Here is a 13,696-nt window from a genome sequence, read left to right on the forward strand (position 1 = left end):
CTTCCAGGATGTCAGCATTACCAACAAATCTAACCACAAGATCTTACCTCCTCATCCTTTCCTGTATCTTTACTTGTTGTTCTTTGCACCAGACAGGCCCAAGATCATTTCGTAGACCTCATTTTGTTTGCTGCAAGCAGCATGCAAGTTGCTAGAGTTAACTCTAGCATCCGGGAGCGCACCAAGGCCATTCACCACAGTGCAAACCTTTATTATTCCCAAATCCTGGTGCAATCGCATGGAGCACGGGGTGTCCCCCGGTCCCTGGCAAGCCAACACAAGCAACCTCAGGCAGCCTGCCCTGCTCCAGCTCCCAGACAGCTGGGGTGGGAGGACGAGAGGCCTGCGTGCCCCCGCACAGGATGCTGCCCGAAATAGGCTGTGAACAGAATGTAGGCATCGCGGCGTAAGCAGGCAAGCGAGCAAGCCAGCCCTGCTGTAGCAGCTACAAATCCATCATGGGCATAATTATATCGGCACTCACACCTAGGTGACAGAGTTCTGTGTTGCATCAAATATATATCAAGTACGTGTAATAATTTCGGTTTTATTCTCGTAAATTACAAGTCCAGGGGGAACCGTTACTGACCATCTCTCTGGCTATCTGCATATGGCAGACCATAAGTTTTCGTCAAATTAATTGGAGCAAGAGCATCTGTTCTAGAAAAAATTCAATTGATTTTAAAATTTCCAGTACTGTAGAAGCCGACAAGCTAAGCAGAGTAAGAGAACCTACATACTTAATGATTGGTGACCTGTTTCTCATCTAAGCTTTCTATTTTCAACACCAAGTCACCGACTGCTGTTACGCTTTTCTCTGCAGAACAAGAGACTTCAAAATCCTCTTCCATAGGTTGATAGTTATAGACTGTGATCATACTCTTCCTCCTGCTTAGGAAAACTGGTGGAGCTCCTGGATCATTACATTGGTTTAGCACATTCTATCATCGTTTTGCATTTTTTTTTTTCCCTAACCCCTCCTCGTGTTCTCAGTGTCCTTCCCAACCAGGGTGCAGGTAACAGACAGAGAACTCTGACAATGATCATGCATATTGTGGGCATGATGAAGGCACCCTCCTCCTCCTCCTCTTTCTCCTCCTCCTGGAGCATGTCTTGGTTCTGCTAACCCTGACCACAGCTTGATCCAACAAGTTTTTTGCCACCTTGAGTTTCTCGGTCATGATTTCTCTTCGTTTCTTTCTTTTCTTTCCCCCCTCCTCCCCAAATCAGTGATTAAAATTTTCAGTAGAAAAAGAGTCAGGAATTGATCTTATTGGGACCTCCTTAGAAACCAGCTAGCTCCTGAATAATTTCCCATTTGCACATGCCTTTAGAAAATTGTCACACAGCTTTTTATCCATACTGCTAAAAAAGCAGCATTAATTTTGACACTATTCATGCCCCAGTGGAAAGGAGCACATTCCAGGACTGCTGTATTCGACCAGAACAAAGTTGAATCTGCAGCTGTATTTGGGTTTTCATGGGATTCAAATAGCAGACAGCTGGCTGGCCATCTCAGCCTGTTCCAGCTTAGTATTTCCATGGTTTTTTTTTGGAAAAGGAAAGGCAGACCTCTGTGGTGATGTGTTGCCAATGTTTTAAGTCAGAGGTCCCATAAAATGTTCCCAGCTTGGTGTGATAAATCTAAATTGGTGTTTGTAAAAAAGATAGAAAATGGGCTGTGAAATCTTTTAGTGTATTTTAACTCTTTACATGCTTTCCCGTAACACAAGAGGACAGCACAGTGAAAAGGCCTGTATTAGTCAGATATAATGCAACCAGTTGTAGTCTATGCCTGGTAAATGTGCTGAGGATTTTCACAGAGCCCAGCCTGGGTGGTAGTAGATGGGGTTTTGGGAGAAGTTTCTATGCAGGAGGGGGATGCATCAGTCAGCTCTTCTAGTGTGGATCTTTTCTCAATGCTGGGACAAAGTGGCGACGTGACTTTTTTAGTGCTGTCCGACAGCATCATGCGATGTGTCACTGGTTAGCCACCACCACAGCCTGGGATGAAGGGAAGGATGCCTGGTGTGAAAAAAAGAACACAAACAGCAGGTTCTCACAGACCTTTTAGCCCATAAATATTGTGACTGAGGCTGTATCTGCTAAAACGAGCAATTTTATTTATTTATTTATTTTGGTGAGAGGTTAACACTAATGGGTGGAAGCAGGAGGTAGCTCTGCAAACCCAGCCTGAGGGTGCTGCACTTAACTGAGCGGCTCCAAAACTGAGTGGAAGGAGATGCGTCTCCTTGTCTAAGAAAGGCTAGCTGTCTTACATGAGAATAACTCCTACCTTGAAGCATAATAATCCATGAATCTTTTATGTACCACAAAATCAGCTTTTCCCTGAGAATGGGGGGTACAGAGGCACTGTTAGCTTCTCGAAAACAAGTAAACAAAACACAGGTGAACCACACTGCATGTAAAATTCAGTATCTAGACCTAGATGGGTGAAATCTGAACAGGTCTCTCCTTTGTTATCCAGGTCACCCCTTGAGATCACCTATCTTAATTTTACAATAGTAAGACTCACAGTTACTAACCAGGGCACACTGGAATAATTTTGTAAGAGAAAAACTAATCCCCTCCAAATTTCAGGAAAGTAATGAAGGAATTTTCCTATCAAATGTCCACTTACCAGGAAAGACAACAAAAAATACATGAAGTACAGTAGCTGAACATGCCTCATTTTCCTGATCTTTCTAAAAAATAAAAATGACCATGCTGTTTTTCACAAGAACACAGTCTGATTCATTTGTGGAACGGATTTCTATGCAATTGTACCTACCTACCAACAAATAAATAAATAAATAAAATTGCCTATTGCTCACCTATAGCAGACAAAATTGCTCTTTGCAGCGAGTGAAAAACAAATTTGGCACATCACTCACTCGCACAACATTATTTTCTGCCGCTCGCCCACCCCACGCGCTGGATGCACGCGTGTCAGCTGTGCCTGCGTCATCTTTGTAAGCCCTGGTGACTGACTCATTTCTACACCGCGTGCGGCGAGTGTAGGCTGGACTTGTGCAGGCTTTTGGAGCCAGGGAGCAGGAGGCGGCTGCGGGGAATGAGTGGCCGCGGGGAAGCAGGCACTGGGAGGGCACGGCCCCCGACTGTCTGTTGTAGCTTCTCCGAGGCAGGCTGCCACCTCCACCGTGTGCTTCTGCTGGCAAAAGGGATGCCAAAGGCACCGGCACCACAGCTGGCATGGCCGCATGGCCCTCCCAGAACTGCCGAATTTGGGGTGAGATGTCTGCTTTATCAGCCTGGTTTTGGAGATGTAGAAAACAACCACAAACATTCAGGCTGCGGCTATATTTTGCCCCCAAAAAGCCTATCTGCGGGGGAGTGAAGTCTTTCAAGCAAAATTTCCAAACAGTTGAGTAGATCAATGTAAAGTCATTATATACTAGTGCTGCTGCAATAATCTGTGCAGCACTCTCATACTCAAATATTACGTCAAGTAAAGCTAATCTAGTATGTTTTTCGTCCACACTGGTTACACGATTAAGGCACTAAATGCAGTCTGGGAACACCTGGGGCCAGCTCCAGGCTTTGCCCCCGAATTTGCCATCCCATTCTCTTTGTGAGGTCATCTTACCTCTAGACTTGGATGTCTCCTGGGTGAAGTTAGTCGTGCCAGCTCCTCCTAAGCTCCTGGGAAAGGCAATACCCTCACCTCGCTTGGGTGAGCAGGCACCTACGGGAGGGTGAATTGTCTTGTGATGACAGTGGGGAGCCAAGAGGCCTAGAGGACATAAGGTGGGACGGACCCCACCTTTCATCTTCCTCTGTTCCTCTAACTGGTGGTTTTTCTCCTTCCGGGGTTTGTTCCCCTTACCTTTTTAGATGATGCAGTCTCAGTGGTGCCATATGGGATATGGGCAGAGGACTGCACATCAGAGCCCCACTCCTCTTGATCAGCTCCATGCCTCCCTGTGGCAGAAGAAGGGTCAAGCTCAGTTTCTATGTGTGCTGCACAACTGGCAGTGAAACATTAGGTCTGAATGATCTCAGATAGCAGCTGCTTTCCACAGAAAGCATTACTACACATTGCTTGCAGACAGTTGTACAGAGGAAAGAGTCTTTCCTTCACCAGACGTAGCACTGCCGACAGGAACAACAAAGTTGCTCTGGTCCCCGTGTGTGTGTGCTGCTACCGATGGGTTGCTGGGCTCCGTGAGAGCTGAGCAAAGCCCAGAGCTAGCAGCACCTTCCCACCACATCGTGTCCAAGCACGGCTGCTGGGAGAAGGGTGATCTCATCACTCAACCGCTTTGAAACCTCCAGAGCCTAACGAGCTTTAACTACTGCTCCTCTACTCCTCAGAGCAAGAAGTCATGAAATTTCTTTTATTCGTGTCTCCAAGAGCAAGGAGTTATTATGATGCAGAACTCTTGTATTTTGGTAATAGCTCCCCGCCCAACTTTCCCACAGAAGAAGGCTGCATTTCTGTGGGTTTTGTTTCTGCATTTTGCCTGAAAAGAGGCATGGTTGTTGGGGCACAGGTGGGTGCTGTGGGGGCACAACACTTTCCAGCTGGGGCTGGCATGCCGATCTCACCAGGGTGGTGGCTTTCATGGCTTTAGAAATGTAAAAGGGGCACGAATTGAGCTAATCGTATGCCAGAAGCACAGGCACCAGTTACAACTTGCTTGTTAATTCACATTCTCAGAGGAAAGTCCTTTTATCTGAATAAGCTGTACTTTCCTGCTCCACTTCATAGAGATGGGAGTCGGGAACTTCTCCCTGCTGGTGAGGCACCAACACACTCTGCAGCTTTGATATGCTTCAGACTATCCTTTGCTTACTCTCTTTTGCCTGGTCTCAGCTACCTGCTCCAGATGAAGGCCAAGGGTAGTGCAAGCACGGTGTGGTGAGGCTACCCGTCTATCTGCCAACTCGCTTCTTCAAAGTTGCAAAGAGTTCAGAGCAGTGAAGTTGGAGTGAAATAGGCACTGCTGAAGTTGTGAATCTCACCCAGCAGTTCCCTGGTATGGCAAACCAAGAGGGATGCTTGTTCCTTGCTCGTAGCTCAGTGTAGAGGCTGTCAGGACAAAACATCACTGAAACAGTGTGGGTAACAGCCACACTTTATGTTGCAGTTTACCAAGGACCATGGTAAAGCAGCAGTCACTCACTTCTCTTAAACGACTGAAAGCTCCAGAACGAGTCCTAGGAGCTCGTGACAACCCAGACCGCCCCCTCCTTGCTGAGTCCCTCCGAATGTGAGCTGTGTGGGAGAGGGGACCTTTTCTCTGCTGGGTACTTTTGAGAAAGAGGAGAAGCAGATTCCCCATGAAGGAGAAAAAAAGAGGGATGGGCATACTGCAGAGTAGCAGAGGAACCCCTGCTATACCAACAGCAGCTGAGAGAAAATGAGGTTTTGTTCTTGGCGTGGGCTGGAAGAGGCTGGGAGCTAAGAGCAGGGTAGCTGTTTTCCGAGATACCATTCCTTCAGTGACTATTGAAAAAGGACATCATGAATGAATAAGGTTAAATCAAAGAAGGATTGATCTTAATTCTTGTGTCTTCACCGAAATGCAAAAGAATTAAACCTGAACTTCTTGGCTTATGCGTTTACTGTATTTGCTCCATAGCTTAAAGCAGTTGTGAAAAGTTTCTGCCTTTGTTTTCCAATATGCCTATACTTTATGCTTTTGAATAATCTCTTTAAACAGTGGTCCAGACCTCAAAGGTGAAGGCCGGCAGCACTGTTAGCCCCCCCTGACAGGCAAAGCAGAAGGAAAACCAGCCCCCTATGGTCTTGTCACAGTCATCTGGGCATCATACCCTGTCCAGGTGGAGCATCATGGCCTTCAGCTGGGGAGGTGGCAAGCTCAGATTCCTCGGCACCTCTTGGTCCTGCTCAAGCCATGTGCTCAGAAAACAAATGAGCACCAGAAGAAACGGAGCACAAACCAATGCGTAAGAAGTCCTTATCCTTGCTGCAGCGATTAACCAACCATAAAGGATGTTTGCGTGCTGATAAGATCACACAAATTTAGGAGCAGGAGCTTGAGACAAGTTCAAAGGGTGCAGGAGGTGGGAGAGTTTTGCTGCTTCTGCTCTTCACTCTCTTTTGAGCGTGCTGAAAGCAAGAATTGTATACTGGCCATAAGCAACAAACACACTTAAAAATCCCTATCTGAGTCTGCATCCAGCCACTGCTCTTTGTCACAAGGCCTCCTAATTACATTTTTTTTTTTCCTGCAGCTGAAAAGCTGATAGAGATGAAGTGCTGCTGAGTGGATAATGGTGTTTGCCTCTGAGCTACTGGGAGCCAAATTATCACTTGACCCAAAGTACCTGAAAAGATCATGCCAAGTTTTCCCTTAACTTGCATATGGATGCAACTTCATGGTTGAAGAAGAATTTAATTAATGAAGGCAGCAGCAGCACAAAGTATGCCCTGTATGATCAGATTGAATTGCTTCAGAAAGGGAGCAGCTGTGGGAATCACTGCTTTTACAACATTGTGACGCCAGAAAATGCAAAATCTCATTGTGGATCCACCGCACAACAAAATGTTTCTGAACTCTGGACAAATACAAAGTACTTCTTGAATCAAATTAAATGTTATATTCAAATCCCAAATGGCACATGTCATGCACTTTCTTAATCAGAGCAATATCTGGGTGAGCGTTAGTGGGGTGTGATGGGGTGTCATCTTCATCAGTGTAGAAATGGAGGACGTAGACAGGCTGAGGTTCTGATCAAGGCACAGAAATACACAAAAGGAGGAGATTTAAGTCACGTCATGTCTCAGAATCACACCCTGACCACTGGGAGTGCCTCCTATCCTGTGTGGTTTTCTGACTGGCAGTTACACGTCTCAGATTTTCTCTCAAGCAGCAAGGGTTTCCAGAATTCATGGGTATCTTGTCTGGCTGGAACTGGATTTTTCATTGCAAAAACCTGTTTCCAGGCAAGACATAATTCAGAAGTGATGCTGGATTAGAAGCAGACCTCTGCCCGACTGTGCATTGGAGAGGTAACAGAGCCCGTGTGATGACCCCAAAGGGAAAGACCCGGCGATGTTCTTTGTGCCTGCCCTCACCCTGTGGATGTGACCAGCCACTGCCCTATCCTACAGCGAATTAAAGCTGCACAGCCCCTTGGTAACAAAGACAAATGTATGCTGTATCTCTCCAACTAAAAAGAGAGTAAGCTGGCAATTTATAATGTCAAATTGCAGCTTCAGCCGAGTTTGGTGGTTCGCAGAGCTTAATCCTCTTTATTTAAAGTTTTATTCAGTGTGGCTGCTTCGTTCCGAGCAAATTTTTCAAATGGCCTTCAGAAGATGTGGAATCATTTTCAGCCTTTGACTGATTTGATCTCTTATCATTTCTGAACTAGGGATTTGGAGATGTAATTATTTTAATGCTTTTTTAATTTTAAAATTAGGCTCGTATTTATTTTATCAATAAAAAGGACTAATGAGTTCCCCAGAGGGAAAGCTGTACAATGAAATAATGGAAACGTATCGTAGGACCGCAGCCTTAGAGCTGGTTTGGGAGGAGCTGTCTTTGAGCCAAATCCAAGTTTGTTGCCGTGTTCATTTTTGGAAGCCTCCCCCATTGATTTTTCATTTGTGTATTCATTAGACTGAAAGCCCATGAAGTGCAGTTGTTAATTACCATCAATGGTCTGTTTTTGAATCCTTTCTTTTTCAGACTAAGCTGATAATTCAGCCAGGCATCTGAATGGCTGAGGCTGGCTGATGCTAGCCAGCTGCAGTTCCTTCCACATCTTCTCTTGAAAGCTGTTGTGAAGTGCAGGCACAGGAGATCATCCATGGCTACTCTTGGTGCCAGCTTCCCCACTGCTGTTTTTTATTTTATTTTATTTTATTTTATTTTATTTTATTTTATTTTATTTTATTTTATTTTATTTTATTTTATTTTATTTTATTTTATTTTATTTTATTTTATTTATTTATTTTTTATGAAAGCAGGGATCCCTAGATGTGTCATATAGAAATTAAGAAATCTGAGACAGAATCTCAGAATGGCTTGGGTTGGAAGAGACCTTAAAGCCCACCCAGTCCCAGCCCCCTGCCATGGGCAGGGACACCTCCCACCAGACCAGGCTGCCCAAAGCCCCATCCAGCCTGGCCTTGAGCACCTCCAGGGATGGGGCATCCACAGCTTCTCTGGGCAGCCTGTGCCAGGGCCTCACCGCCCTCACAGTGAAGAACTTCTTCCAAATATCTAACCTAGACCTACCCGATTTTAGTTTAAAGCCATTCCCCTTTGTCCTGTCACTAGACTCCCTGACAAACTGTCCCTCCCCAGCTTTCCTGTAGCCCCCTTTAGGCACTGGAAGGTCGCTGTAAGGTCTCCCCGGAGCCTTCTCTTCTCCCAGCTGAACAACCCCAACTCCCTCAGCCTGTCTTTGTAGGAGAGGTGCTCCAGCCCTCTGATCATCCTTGTGGCCCTCCTCTGGACTCACTCCAACAGGTCCATGTCCTTGTGCTGGAGACCCCAAAGCTGAGCACAGCACCCCAGGTGGGATCTCATGAGGGCAGAGGGGCAGAATCACCTCCGTCAGCCTGCTGGCCCCACTGCTTTTGATGCAGCCCAGGATACGGTTGGCTTTCTGGGCAGCAAGCACACATTTCCAGTTCATGTTTGGTTTTTCATCCACCAATACCCTGAAGTTCTTCTCAGCAGGGCTGTTCTCAGTCCATTCATCACCCAGCCTGTATTTGTGCTTGGGATTGTCCCGACCCAGGTGCAGGACCTCTCGTTTCACCTTGTTGAACTACCTGAAGTTTGCATGGGCCTACCTCTCAAGCCTACGTGAACACGAATGGGTCTCCGTCAGCCCTCACGCAAGGTGTCAGAAGGAGGAGTTGTGAGTGAATGGGACTTAACACAGCGCTGAGCTCAGGCAGTTGGCAGCTGTGGCTGCTCTCTGACACATCCCACAGACAACTGCCCTCCAATTTACATCCAAGTGAAGACCTCAGAAACTTCAGGCTCTCTTCTGGCTCAAGCATGTCCCAAAGGAAGGCTCTGAAGCGTGGAGGTGACCCATCTCCATGGCTCACATTGGTGGCAGCCACCTTACGCAGCACTCTGTGAGGTGGCACAACACCTTTGTTCCCTCATCCTTCTCCAATTCAACTGCTCACGTTCCTTTTTTTGTTTGTTTTGGTTTTGTTTTGAATTTTTTATTTTTAAATTTAATTCAATTTTTGCCCCAAAAGCTCCAGGTGCAACTTCCAGGTTGTAACGGCCCTCCTGCTCCTCGTGCCATGGTGGCTGCTTTGCTGAGATAGAAGAAATGGTTTTGATGTAATTGCCCATATTGATTATTTTTCGAATGACTACTTGAAAGTTTCACAAAATTAAAACAAGATCAGCTTGCTAATGAAAATCAGAACGATGCAAGAACTGTGACCTTGATGAAGTTTTCCATTTTTAAGTATATCTGGTACAGCGTATTATGCCTAGTTGCAAAGAGTGCCTAGGGAAGGGTGCTATGAAACCGTCAGGCACCAGCAACCAGATAAACCACCACTGTGATATTTTGTGCCCACAGCATCCAGAAACCATGCAACACCACAAACTTCAAACCACTGTTGTCCCATGGGAGAGAAGTGAAAGGGGATGGCTCTAGGGCCTCTGGTAATGGACTAAAAGTGAATGAGAACATCTCCTTTGCGTTATTTTATCATGCCTTAAATCTGCATGGTGGTCCTCTTTTCCACACAGTGTGACAATTTCGGTGGATTTATGTACTGGCAGCCAGAGCACAGAAGGTATGGAGAAATTCACGGTGCTTCTTTATTATAAGAGATATCATGCCTGAACATGCCAGCAGTTATTTTCAACATCTCAGCTCTGACACAGCACTCCTTGAAAGGTGAATCCTACAATGGGCTCCCCACCCCAGCTCGCACAGGGGTCCTCGCTGCTCCGCAGCTGCATCGGCACAGCTGCTGCCATCCTGGGTGGAGCAGGGTGAGAAAAAGGAGTTTGGGACGGACAGAGCTGGCTCTGCGTGCTGCAGCAATGCCATACTCTCTGCCTCTGAGTGGGCAGCAACATCAGTGCACGCTGCAGACAAGTGTGGAAGGCAGCTTAGAGGAGCAGGCTGCTTGCACTGGGGGCAGTGATGGCAGGGTACAGCAGCATGCCTTTTGCCTTGAAGCGCTGTCCCGGTTTGTTAATGCATAATTGCAAGTGTTTCCAGCTGCACCCCTGTGTTGGTGGGCATGCTACCATCAGATTTATTTTTTTCTGAATAGAAAGGAAATCTTGCAAAGCCTTGCATTTTGCTGCCATGCACGGGTCGTCACCAAACCACTGCATCATCGTTTACATGCCTAAAATATTTCATCTGTTTCTTGAGTCCTGGCTGGCTCTGCATGCCGGATCACCGAAGATGCACCTGGATCCTTGCGTTCAGAGCAGAGTTAAGTCGCATTCTGTAGCTGAGGTGTTTTAGCTTCTGCGTAGTACTGCTCACGCCTTGCAGTCCTTGTAGTCACCTTGCTGCCGTACTCTACAGATTTTTTCAAGTGCTGCAGTGCTGCTTGTTACTAACTGGAGAACATGGCTGAAAACTGCTTTAAGGAGGGGTTGTTGTAGCTCTGGAGCAGCAGCATCGGGGCCCTGTTTAGATTTTTCCTCTGGTGCCTTGTCTTTGACTGTAGTTATGCAGAGAGGAGCTGTTTACTTATTTTGCATGGCTCCCAAATGTCATTTAAGCTTTATTAACAGGAGGGTTACAACTTCCCAGATTTCTAATTAAGGTCTTCCCTTCAGTCTATTAGCAGTGCTTTTGTGGACATATTCTTTAATTAGTTCTGACTTCCTGACTCCAGTGCAAAGTAGTTTTTAACTACTGTCTGCAATGCCCACGAGTGGTGAGTCAACCTATTAAAAATTAAAAATCAATTTTACCTTCACCCTATAGAAGTTTGCCAAATGAACCAAGCACTATTTCATCTTATTTTCATTATCGCAGCATCTGAGAGTCCGGGTGGTGACAGGAGCTGTACAAGTGGCGACCAAAGGCAGCCACCCCACCACCGAGGGGAGATGGGTGGTAGGAGGAGCTGTGAGATGGGCACCATGCACTTGGTAGGACGGGGCTGCTGAAGGCCCTGGGTTTTGTTCTCTGACACAATATGGGTGCTGTCCTGGGCCCAGCAGCCAGCTTCTCTGTGGGAAAGAGACACCAGAGATGCTGACCCCCAGAAGCATCCTGTTTGTTTACAACCCTAGGAAAACATGTCTTAGAGGTGTTGGGCAGCAAAGCCCTCTAGATAATATCTCACCTTAAGCTCAGGTCACCTTTAGCAGGTCACCCTTCAGGGAGCTAGACTGGTAGAAAAGTCCCCTTGTGCTGGCTGGGGACTGGGGCAGGGACATGGCTGAGCATGGGCTAGGGTGAGGAGAGAAAGCTGGGGCTGAGGAGCACCACCACCCTCCCTTACAGCAGCCAGTAGTGTTTCATCAGCTGTAATGTTTAATAAGACTACTCCTTTGCATGGTCACCAGAGTGCCCGCAGAGGCTGGAGAGGTGAGGACAACCACCTGCAATGAGGAAGAGGATGGTTTTCCTGGCACATTGATAGAGGTTGACATCTATGCCCTCAGACTAGGAAAATGTTGAGACACAAAACCATGTCTGGGCCCTTTGTTCACGCTGCCATGAGTGGCTCCATGCTTGTTCAGGAATCTGCTCAAAGCCACTTGCAAGATCAAGGCATTTCTTTGTAACCTGTTGGGGCCAAAGATGGTCTTTTATATATATATATATATATATATATATATATATATATATATAATATATATTTTTATAAATATAATAAATAATAAAATATGTTTTATTATATATATATATATTTATATATATATATATATAAAATGCTTCGTGTCCTTGTAGCCACTGCAGGCAGAATAGATGATTGCAGCCCACTGAAATGTTCATGTGAAAACTTTGTTGTTTCAGTCCTGGTATTCACCCTAGTGCTCAGACTTGGTTTTCTGAGTGCATAATTATTAATGTAGTCATTAAGAGCATTTCCTGCTGTGTCAAAGCAAAGGAACAGCTCAGAACTGAGCACAGAACATATCAGAACAGAGAGTCAACCAAACGAATATGAGTTAAAAGTGCAAAAACATCTGTAAAAAACAGGTCAAGAGGAGTCTAATTACAGGGAGCACTTTGAAGGAGATTTATTTTTCGTTTTGGGGATATAGTTTTAAATAATAATAAAAAAACCTGCAATCTTTATTGATTCTGCGTTATCTAGAAGTAAGGATGAGTTAAGGCTTCATAGTCTGAAATATAAAGATTGTGTTATGCATATCATTTAAAACATACTAGATTTTGTCAGATGCTCGTTAAAAATGATAAGTTATTCACAAATATTGACACCATTTGTCAAGATGTAATACTTTAGATAGATAGTCTGCTGCAAGAAGAACAAGAAAGTATGGTCTCATTTGCTTTCTGGATTGTGGCAATAATCTCCAAACATTTTTGCTTTCAACAAGTATAATCTGAATGGTAAAAATTGTTCAGTATGAAATTATGAAATGCTGGGAAAGAAGGCTTAATTCCAGGGCCTTTACCGTAATTTTATCTGAATGCTTTCAGCTCCAGGATCAGGGCCAGCAAGTATGGAGGACTTTCAGGGCTCTATGAATGGATTTGAAGAAGGTATAAAGAAGAAGAGTTTAAATGTGTTTGACACTGGAAAATGGCTTGGATGAAAGAGCCTGATGCTGGGGCTGACAAGGAAAGAATCTATGCTGTGAGGATAATAAAACAATGGGACAGGTTACTCTGATAGGTTGAGCAGTCTCCATCCATGGTTTGGATGATGGAAGAACATCACCCAGCGGCACAATGCAACCCGGACTGATGCCGGCATTGACCTCAGTGTGAGGTAGGATGAGAGACCTGAGCTGCCTTCCCACCTAAACGACTCAGTGTTTCAGCATGGATGGGTCCACCACAGCCTACAGTGGACGTGGCCCCATAGCGAACCCCCAATCCCAGCCCCCTCGTGCTGTTAGTTTGGGGTTCTCCAAATCCATCCATCTCATAACAAGCTAGAGCTCCCAAGGGCAGAGTATCTCCATCCCTCTCCAATGCAGGGCTCGTGCATGGCCATCCCCACACTCAGTGGCCACCATTATGTTGCTTCACGTGTCAAATAAGCTCAGCACACGTTGAATAATCATGCTGTGAGGAAGGGGAAAACCCACCCACCACCTCGCGGCCCACCAACCGCCCAGCACGGCGCTGCTGATTACTCAAGCAGGAGTCGCCAGGAGGGTTTTATTGCGCCTCCAAAGCTAAAGCCTCATTTCCTCGCGTCTCCAGCAGAGCATCCCACCCGTTCTGCAGATCCTTCGGCGGTATTAGTCATTTGTGGCTATCAGCCACGCTTTCCTAGGCCTCCCCTCGCAGCTGGTAACTGGGGGAAAAAAGCATGCTGTAACAGAAACGGCCTGTGTTTCTAAATCACAAACATCACCGTTGTGTTGTGCTAACAGCCATCATCTTTATTTTTAGGATATTTAATCAATTTGGATGGTTTCAGATATATTTTAGTCAGACCAGCTTGCTCTAACTTACCTCCTAGTTCTGGTTGCCATGGCGTAACGATGATCTCTCTTTTAGCTAAAAATAAACCTTCAGCAACAAATGTATTAGCCAT

At 45.8% G+C, this 13,696-nt stretch overlaps 1 long non-coding RNA gene across 1 annotated transcript; it reads right to left on the reverse strand.

Moving 5' to 3' along the window:
- Nucleotides 1-217: 217 nt before the first annotated feature.
- On the reverse strand, nt 218-5,721 carry LOC310889039. The gene is made up of 4 exons (XR_014576334.1): nt 4,054-5,721; nt 3,848-3,942; nt 3,608-3,706; nt 218-2,025 (listed from the first exon to the last, which is right to left on the reverse strand). It is a non-coding gene; the product is annotated as an uncharacterized lncRNA (long non-coding RNA).
- Nucleotides 5,722-13,696: the final 7,975 nt, after the last annotated feature.

Source organism: Anser anser (genome assembly GCF_964211835.1).
Source record: "Anser anser genome assembly, chromosome: 1".
In the NCBI taxonomy this organism is placed as follows: Eukaryota; Metazoa; Chordata; class Aves; order Anseriformes; family Anatidae; genus Anser; species Anser anser.